The 8,702-nt window shown below is 44.4% G+C and overlaps 1 pseudogene; it reads right to left on the bottom strand.

The window, feature by feature from the left end:
• Positions 1-202: 202 nt before the first annotated feature.
• LOC124799343 lies at positions 203-320 on the bottom strand (annotated as a pseudogene).
• Between the last annotated feature and the right edge of the window lie 8,382 nt (positions 321-8,702).

The following is an 8,702-nucleotide window of genomic DNA, read 5'->3' as shown; positions in this document are numbered from 1 at the left end:
CCATACTCCGTCGTCAGGCCACGAGTGGCCCACCGGGACCATCTGACCGCCGTGTCATCCTCGGTGGAGGATGCCGATAGGAGGGGCGTGGGGTCAACACACCGCTCTCCCGGTCGTAGGATGGTATTCCTGACCGAAGCCGCTACTATTCGGTCGAGTAGCTCGTCAATTGGCATCAAGATGCTGAGTGCACCCCGAAAAATGGCAACAGCGCATGGCGGCCTGGATGGTCACCCATCCAAGTGCCGACCACGCCCGACAGCGCTTAACTTCGATGATCGCACGGGAACCGGTGTATCCACTGCGGCAAGGACGTTGCCATATACGGCCATACAGTCACATTAATTAGATCTACGATTTTGTCGCATTCAGTAGACTGATCCTTGATAACAGTCAATACGTTAAGCTCCTCTTGCTAGTATGATAGTTGTAATTAGACTATTTTGGTACTAGTCAGTGATGAGTAACAGTTCGTCCTTTGATCAATTTCGAATTGCATCCATAGCAGCAACAATTCAGCAGCACTTTTGTTGCTCATAAACAAATGTTTGAAAACAGAGTAAATAGGTAGAATCGTTAAAAGTCTTACCGTAAAATGAAAACAGTAGTTTTATACATCGCGTGAATATTTTCGTTTGATGTTAGCTACATGCACATAACAGTACATATACTCCACAGATATTCTTTACTTTATGGAATACAGCACACTTTCATTTTTTTTTAAAAAAAAAAAAAAAAAAAAAAAAACTTTATTTCTATATCATTATATTTTATATTTATACAGTGTAGCCCACTACCTTAATTGATTAGTGGGCCAAGATCTCATACATTTATACAATACAATTGCAGCTATTCTAAATATAAGTTAGTAACTAGTTAGTAGCAAATAGCAAAGTACTTTGGAAACTACAATGGGCAGTTAGTATGTTAACTAAGGACTATCAATGACCTAACTAAACTAATTATGTACTAGTCACTAATCCTGCAGCGTTACAAAGGTGTCAGCTAGTAGTACAAACCTACTATTAGGCCTTGCCCATTGAGCTAACCCCAATGGGCGTGCCCCTGACACTGGGCAGGCCATGGAGTTGGTCGCTGCAGGTTCCTAAAAGTATCTATAACTAAGTTCTACAACTACACTTAACCTAATGTCATAGTTGGGTGCGTTGTCTTGATCGGTAGGGTTGCTCCCCATTCCCCCTAATCCCGGGGCTCGGCGGATTCTGGACTGAAGAGTCGCCTTTCCGTGCCCGGGCGGATTGGGAATAAGGTGCTGTCTTGATTAGTAATTTAATAAGTCCCTAATCATATGCTAGTGTGGTTCATTCAGGTAGTCCCTTAAGACTTTTTGTGAAACCGCGTTAGCCAGTTTGTTGATGGTCCGAAAGGTGTCTTGATGTCTTAGCAGTCTGTATGTGTTATTGTGAGGTAGTTGTTCGCGTAACTCTGAGGCCACATCATTGAAGAGCGGGCACTCGTAGACCACATGGTCAGGAGTGTCTTCCGGAGCACCACAGTCACACGTAGGTGTCGCCTTTTTCCCAAATCGACATAGATATGTCGAATAGGGTCCATGCCCAGTGAGAAAATGAATGAGTCCCCTTGTTGGTTCGAAATAAGTCATTTCTATTCTTTCCCTGACGTCTGGCAGTAAATCGAAGGTCCTGCGTCCTGTTTCTTCACTTGCCCATGAAAGTTGCCATAGCTGTTCCCCTTTCAATCTGATCTCAACTTTGTTGTCCGTCCTACTCCCCAGAATTTCCTCTATCTTGTCCAGGTTTCCCTTTTTTGCCCAGTACCAGGCGGCCTGCTCCCGAATTTTAATATCTAGTGGGCAGAGTCCCATTATGACTAACAGGGCTCCTCCTGGTGTAGTTCTGTAAGCCCCCGTTGATCTCATAACCATATTCCTCTGCACTCTTCTCACTGTCATGGCAGGCACCACCCTCGTGAGCCTGTGCGCCCAGACTCCTGAACCGTAACCCACTATGGAGGTGAGTATGCTATTGTGATATAGTTTGATGAGATGTGGTGGGAGGTGGAAGCGTTTGTGTCCAATAGAGATGAGATTGTTGAGTACTTGCAGGGCTCTTTGTGTTACGGTTTCAATGTGTCTACCAAATGACCACTTCTCATCAATGATGATACCCAGATATCGAGTCTCTCGTCGCCTTAGAACAGGTAGGCCCTCTATCCTAACAGTTGGATTTCTTACTAACTGTCCCTTTAGAAGAAGGTATGTTGATTTAGTCGGTGAAATTGTCATCTTTGTGTCTCGGCACCAATGTTGTAGTGTTTGTATAGCTTGTTCTATTTTTGGCTCAATGTCTTCTCGGCTTCGGCCGCCAACCAGTAGAAGGAGGTCATCTGCGTAGGCTATCACCTCCAGCACTTCATTAGTTTGCTGTAATTTATCCAATAAAGGTTCCATGTGGATGTCCCAGAACAGGGGACCTAGCACGGAGCCCTGGGGACATCCCTTTGTGATTGTTTTCCTTACCCTTGTGCTAGGGGATGATAGCCAGACCTCCCGGTCCTCACAATAGCTCCTCAGACACCCATATAGCGGCCCTGGACACTCCTTCTCCCGTAAACAGGAGAAGAGCGAAGGCCACCACAGGTTGTCGAAGGCGCCACTTATGTCCACCATGATGCCGACAACGTACTTGTACGGGGTAGAGCCACAGACCTCAGCCGCCAGGGCGATTGCATCAGATGCCGAACGCCCCGGCCTAAAGCCGAATTGCCTGCTGCTCATCCCGCACAGCACTCGGTGCGCAGCCAGTCTGTCAGCTAGCAGTCTCTCCAGGACCTTCCCAAGCAGATCAAGCAGGCAGATTGGCCGGTACGATTTTGTTTCTGCTGGGTCTTTATCGGCTCCTTTTTTGATGATAACTACATTTGCTCTTTTCCAAATTAGAGGGAACTTTTGCTGCCTCAGACATTCGTTGTATAGGTAAGTCAAAGGGGCAACTATCTGGGGAGCCAGGAATTGCACCACCTCCGCCACAATGCCATCTGGCCCGGGAGCTTTCCCTATCTTCAGGGTTTTTATGTGGGCAGCTACTTCCTCTTCAGAGAATGGGTAGACTGCCGTATCATTTCCATATATGTTGCTTCTATAGTGCTCTCGTAGCTGCCGTTGTTCATTTGTCTCTCCCTCCGCTGTGTCATCAGGCAGCAGGGACTGGAGAAGAACCTCGGCAGTTTCCTGCCAGGATTCTGTCATCCCGTCCCCACGCCTGACGGTTGAAAGCTCCATCGGAGAGCGGATTTTTTCTCGGACAAGCTTGTAGGGAATTCCCCAAGGATCGAGAGCAAGTTGGTTTAGAACAAAGTGTTCCCAACTTTTAGATCGTACTTCTCGTAGGTGTTTGTGGAAATTTTCTTTTGCTACCCGGTACAGTTGCAGCCATCTTTGTTTCTCAAGCCAGACGACACTGCGCTGGTAGTACCTCCTGAGCCTTCTGACAGACCGACGCATCTCCTCTAATTCGGCTGACCATGGCGACGGAGAGGCCGCTATGGCCTTCCTTCTAGTAGGTACGGCGGCCTTCACTGCTCGAGTTATTGCTGTAGTCAGTTCTTCAGCTCTTTTGTCAATGTCGATGTCCAAAAGTCCGTCACCTTCTGGTAGTGCAGGAATGTCGCACTCCCTGGCAAGTTTTTCCCAGTCGGCTCTTTTATAGTTATATTGCAAGTCCCACCCCATGGCCCAGCGACTGTCCCTGTTTCCCACACTGAAAGAGATAAGATTATGGTCACTGGTGGTAGCATTCTCTATCACTTCCCATTGCTGGATTAGGTGCACCGTGTTGGGCGTAGCCAGGGTCACGTCAATGTTTGTGCCCTGGCCACCTCCCGCCACATAAGTCGGAGGATTTCCAGGTTTATTGACTACCACCAGCTGCAAGGCCATAATGGCCTCTTCTGCCTTCTCTCCATTTGAGTCCCTGGTGCCGCTGTACCATAGGGGGGACTTAGCATTTATATCGGCAGTTATAATTACTTTACGCCCCCGCAACGCCGTGATGACTGTGGTAAGATGTGTCAAATGTCTTTCAATATCATTAGCGTACTGAAAATACATATTGATGAGGACGATGGTGCCAGATGGAGATTGCAGCTCCACGACGTTGCAGTGGCTGGATGAGAATTGTGTGAGAACTATGGCTCTCATAATTTTATTGGTTATAATTATTGCCGATTTTGGGTTTTCTCCACTACTTATGACTTGCCATGTCGCGGCTGTGAATCCTAGTTTCCCATTTAGGGAGTACGGCTCTTGCAGACAGATCAGATCCAGTCTCCTCTCCTCCACTTCCTTACGTAGCTCCTGCATCACTAGTCTACTATTGTGGGCGTTTAGTTGTCCAATGGTGATTTTTGTCATTTAGTTATTATGGAGTATATGTATGTATTCTATCATTTGGCCAGGTCTTATTCCAGTCAAACATGATACGTCCATTTGCTAGAACTGCTTGTGCGTAAATGTCGTTCAAGTCAAATTTTTCCCTGCGTCTTTCATTTGCTCCAAACCTTACTCCGTGGGCGAACTTAACGTGAAATACTATGATTTAATGTAACGCTCATGTGTGAAGTGTTAATCGGTTGGCGGCTTGCAGCTACGCTTGTAATTCACATGTTTTCTGATCAACCGTGTAGTTATATCTTCTCTCCCTATCAACTGCTTACGACCAGAGACGTCTATAGCTACATAAAAAAAATGTCGTGTGACGAGGGCCTCCCGTCGTATAGACCGCCCGCCTGGTGTAAGTCTTTCGATTAGACGCCACGTCGGCGACTTACGCGGCGATGGGAACTGTAAATAGCAGTACGCAACTACCTTCAAAATTATTAATTCTGTATTTCCTTATCAGCCATTTTTATCAAATTTGTACCTCGTATGCTAATTGAAGTTTCATTCTTATAAAGGAGGGTTTCATTTGTGTATGTTCTCAGACAATGTTTAGATGCTGAGGTGCTGTTTCTTTAGCAATCGTTTGTTATTTAATTAACACCTACCTGTACTGACACCAACTGGATTATTTCTTATAAGTTCGTGTGGCCGATGTCTTCGTTGTTGAGCGTTCAAGTTGTGGAAGTTACCTTATGGTTACTTGTGTGCATTATGTTATGCCTTAATGTTATACATTGGTATGAATTTATACTGCAAAAGAGAGGTCATTGTACATGATATTCTTGTAGGTTCAGAGTTTGGCAAGTCCTGGTTATGTTAAGTATTTACATCAACAGAAATTTTCTTATTATTTTAGCCATTTGTTATGCCGATTTCAAAAGGAATTTAAGAAAAATTTTTACTGTGGTTATTAAATGGATCGATTTTTTGTATTTAAATTTCGCAAGCTAATCAGCATGCTGGACAGATTAATAAGCAACAACTGATGGGTGGTCCTAATATGTTTCGTGGACTACGAATGCAGTTTACGTGTGGTGTACAAGCTGTTTTTGGAGGCAGTACATGGCTTACCTTGGCAGTTGTATGGGGCAACCCGTTTCTCACAAGCTGTGTATGTTTAATTATAGCTCTGATTCTTGCTGTCGTATTATTGGACGCAAATAGCACGTTCCACTGTTCACAAGAGCTCTACACCCCCTAGTACTCTTATGGATTCATGAACAGCTCTGCAGGATTCATAGTATCAGTTCCCTCCAGCACTACTTCAGACATTATTCGAGTCACGTCATGTGCGGCATTTCTGCGTTCTCGCGGGGGCCATACATGGTATTACGCAAGTGTACCACTTTCTTTGACTCTTCAGTGTGACTACTGCATGAAGAGCTGTACTAGAAATAATATGTGAAACTTTTTATAAGTGTGGGTGCAGTTTATTGCCTTTGCTTTTAGTTTTAACAAGAGTAACTATTCCTCAACATGCACGTCGCGTTAAGAAAAGGTGCTGCGGTCACACCGTTAAGTGCCTGTAAGTGTACATTGGGGAGATGTTAATTAGAAATAAACAAAGTGACCCTGTGATCTGACTTAATTAAATCGACCCCCTCCAATAAACAAGGACTTCGTTATGTACGTTATTAAACAAGAACCAGAATTAACTCTGTTTATTACATTAAAGTGTGTGACAAAAGATGTGACACGAAGTTACAGTGCTAAAGTAACGTCTTGGTAAGCCTCGTGAGATCTGCTGTCTGATACTAATAAACATGTATCACGATAAAGCAATAAAATTCACAGTGATTGTCGAAATGCTTGCATTAAAAGGCAGATAGCGCTATAGAATACTAAGTGTGATATTTATGGCCAGAGTTGAAAGCATAAGGATCACAAAGCTGCAAGTAAGTCTTCGGAGTGAAGTCTGAATTTACCGCAACTCGGTAAAATTCACTCAGCTCTCCTTGCAGTTCGACTCTCCGTCACGGGAAGATCTCACTATGTTAATCTGCAGATGGAAGCTGTCGTGGGTGCAAAATAAGTCATTGGCTTCATATCGCAACTTGCCTCAGTGTCTGATTTCAAGTGAGCCCGAAAAATTTCTGTCCCCAGGTCCTCTGATCAAAAAGTCATCTGGCTACGGAGATGCTCGGCCAACTAGAGCACCTCTTGGTTGCTGCTGGCTGCAGAGTAATTTCGTGTCGACTGCTTCCTTAAAGGGAGCGTTTTTCGTTCGTCACATCATTTTGTCTGTCTGAAATATTGATATTCCGAGCACCGATCTGTTAAAAGACGTTTTAAATGAAGCTGGACCCTTTCCCGGACTCTTGTTTCAGGCTATTAACCAGTAAGAAGTTATCACACACTTGCCGCAGAATAACTGTGTGCTCCACTCTTTCTGCCACTATCTGTGGCCAATGACGGTGGACCACTGAGTCATATTTTTCTTTCTAATTATTTATGTTAGTCAATCACTGATTTTTTTAAATCGTGATAAACATTTTTGTCTGGCAATTCCCTGCTGAGTGGCAGCGTCCCACGCCCTTAAAGATGTCCCAACTTCCCTTGTCATCAATCCACTTTCAGATGTTATCTATAGCTACTTTCTATGGTTCTGTTTACGAAGGCGCTCTTCCAGGTCTATTCCAAAAATGGCACATGTCTCCTTCTATAAGCAGGTTGTTAAAAACAAAGATTGTCAGAGTCTCGGCACCACTGGAGGTCGTACCTGTGTTGTGACTCTTGGTATCGACGCCCAGGTGCGGCTACCTCAGATCACAGTTGGTCTCAGTGCGTGGCGTTGCCCCGCACCTGTCGAAGAGTCCTTTCTGTGATTTCTCCTGGGGTGGACCCATTGCCAACTAATGTGATCTGCTCTGCATCCACCGAGCTGCATTCCACCACAGTATATTTATGGAATATATGGGAATTCCACGCACTCTCCACCGTTTGCCAGAAAATGATGAGGGTGACAATCACCAAAACATTATGGAATTTCAACACAGCCATCTAGATAGAAGCCGAGAAGATTTTTTCAGTATATGCGCTGCAGAATTCTACGCTCACTTTACGGAGACTTATTTAATGATCAAAAATACTGCTCTACCTTGACTGTAAACAAAAAAATAGTTGTTTATGTCTGCAGTAAAATGACTGCAATAGAATAGGAAGTTGAAAAACCATTTATACTATTAATTCTATCAAAAATGAATTAATGGATGGATGGGTTGAAAATTGTTGGGCTTCTTAATGACCATTTCTTCCATAACTATTATAAAACTAGAATTAGAAAGGCAAGTTAGATTGGAATAATTAATTCTCACTATAAATGAGACACGTATGACCAGCAGTCATTGTCAGTACGTAACTAAGTGATAACATTTTTATACTGAAATGCATGTTCTCCCAAATAAGAGGCTACTATTAAAGCATATTATACTGAACTGCAACTTAGTGGATGAACAGCAGGTCTCATTAGTTAGCAAGGGGGCTGTCCCAGGACAATTGACAGAAGAGACTCGCCGACACCTGTGGTAATCAACGCCCTGTGATGAGGCCAGCTATATTCTAAGGTAGCCGCCCCTAGGCGCCGATGCCAAAAGTCACAACGCAGATACTACCTCCAGTGGCGTCGAGACACCGGCAAAGTCTGTTTTTAACAACTTGCGTATAGAAGGAGGCATGTACCATTTTTGCATAGAACTGGAAGAGCGCCTCTGTGTTAGGAAGCAGGGCTGCTTCGAAATGCACTGATAGCTATAGACACATTTGAAAGTGGACAGATGACTAGGGAAGGGGGGGGGGGGGGCACTGTTGAGAGTGTGTGACGCTGCCGTACAGCTCTGGCACTTCCATACAAAACTGTTTATCACAATTTAAAATCCACCAATGAGTGGGTAACATAAATAATTAAGAAGTTACGTAGCAGTGGCATCTCTCCCCACCTCTGCCTCAGGTGTTGGGCAGGACACTGTTGGACTGTTGGTGAATAGGTGAGTTCAGTCTTGCCCAAATTCGAGAAGCGTCATGTTTTGAGATTATTCTTTTTGCATAGATGCTAGTGCAGATTTCCACACCAAAATTACCTGCTAGCCTCCATCCCTGTTGACGACATGTCATGGAGTCTCAACTTATTCTTTGACGATGCTCTTCCAAGAGCCACTAGGTTGGTACAACATGTGTTCTTTCAAATTCAAATATTACAGCTACTTTCTGCCATTGCTGGTTTATCTTCCTGACCCAGACAAACGTGTCTAATGTGCTCCATGCAGTGCTGAACGATGCTGTGTGT

This window comes from Schistocerca piceifrons, chromosome 5 (genome assembly GCF_021461385.2).
Source record: "Schistocerca piceifrons isolate TAMUIC-IGC-003096 chromosome 5, iqSchPice1.1, whole genome shotgun sequence".
Classification (NCBI taxonomy): Eukaryota; Metazoa; Arthropoda; class Insecta; order Orthoptera; family Acrididae; genus Schistocerca; species Schistocerca piceifrons.
This window is presented reverse-complemented; position numbering and strand designations above follow the sequence as displayed.